This window comes from Mandrillus leucophaeus, unplaced genomic scaffold (assembly GCF_000951045.1).
Source record: "Mandrillus leucophaeus isolate KB7577 unplaced genomic scaffold, Mleu.le_1.0 Scaffold270, whole genome shotgun sequence".
In the NCBI taxonomy this organism is placed as follows: Eukaryota; Metazoa; Chordata; class Mammalia; order Primates; family Cercopithecidae; genus Mandrillus; species Mandrillus leucophaeus.
The window spans coordinates 1,490,840-1,492,209 of NW_012102810.1; positions in this window are offsets into that span (position 1 = coordinate 1,490,840).

A 1,370-nucleotide genomic window follows, 5' to 3' on the forward strand; every position below is an offset into this window, starting at 1 on the left:
GGGACTATAGGCATGTATCACCACACCTGACTAATTAAGAACATTTTTTGAAGGCTGGGCATGGTGGCTCATGCCTGTAATCCCAGCACTTTGGGAGGCCGAGGTGGGAGGATCACTTGAGGTCAGGAGTTCGAGACCAGCCTGACCAACATGGAGAAACCCCGTCTCTACTAAAAATACAAAATTAGCTGGGCCTGGTGGCACATGCCTGTAATCCTAGCTACTCAGGAGGCTAAGGCGGGAGAATTGCTCGAACCTGGGAGGAGGAGGTTGTGGTGAGCTGAGATCTTACCATTGCACTCCAGCCTGGACAACAAGAGCAAAACTCCATTTAAAACAAAACAAAATAAAACAAACAAAACAAAAACACTCCCCCCCCTGCCCGAAAGGAAAAAAAAGATTTTTTTTTTTTTTTTTTTTGTTGAAATGGCATCTCACTTTGTTGCCCAGTTTGGGCTCAAGGGTTCCTCCTGCCTCAGCCTCCCAAAGTGCTGGGATTACAGGTGTGAACCACCATGCCAGGCCATGGGATATTTCTTGTAAAAGCCTACAACTGGACATTTAAAAAAAGTCCAATCTGATCATCTGTTATTTAATATAACATCTATTGTGATTACTGATTATTTAGCTTTATTGCTACCATCCACTGCATTCTGACTTCTGTTATTTCTGATGAGAAGTCTGCCACTAATCTAACTGTTGTTTGTTGTAATTTGTTTTTTACTGTTTGATTTCCCTTAAGATCTTTTTCTTGTCTAGAGTTCTACAATTTTACTTGAAAACATCTCAGAGCCTGTTTATTTTTATTCATCCTGTTTAGGATTCATTGCAATTCCTAAATCTGTGGGTTGGAGAAGTTCTCTCACCAATTTTGGAAAATTCTCAGTTCAGATTTCTTCATTGTCTTTCCCTTATTCTTTTATATTCTCCTTCTGGAGCTTCTGTTAGACATATTTTGGATATTCCAATCTATCTCTCATGTCTCCTGTCTCTTAGATATTTTCAGTCTCTAGCTCTCTGTACTACATTCTAGAGAATGTCTTCATATATATTATTAAATTTACTCACTTCAGTTGTGTCTAATTTGCTGTTGAGCTCATCCATTAAATTTTTTTCAGTGACTATACAGTAGTCTCTCTTATATACAGTTTCACTTTTCATGGTTTCGGTTCCATGGTAAAACACTCTGAAAATATTAAGATATTTTGAGGCAGAGAGGCACCACATTCACATACACTTTTATTATAATATATTGTTATAATTGTTCTATTATGTTACTATTCTTTTTTTTTTTTTTTGAGGCAGAGTCTTGCTCTGTCGCCCAGGCTGGAGTGCGGTGGCGTGATCTCGGCTCACTGCAACCTCCGCCT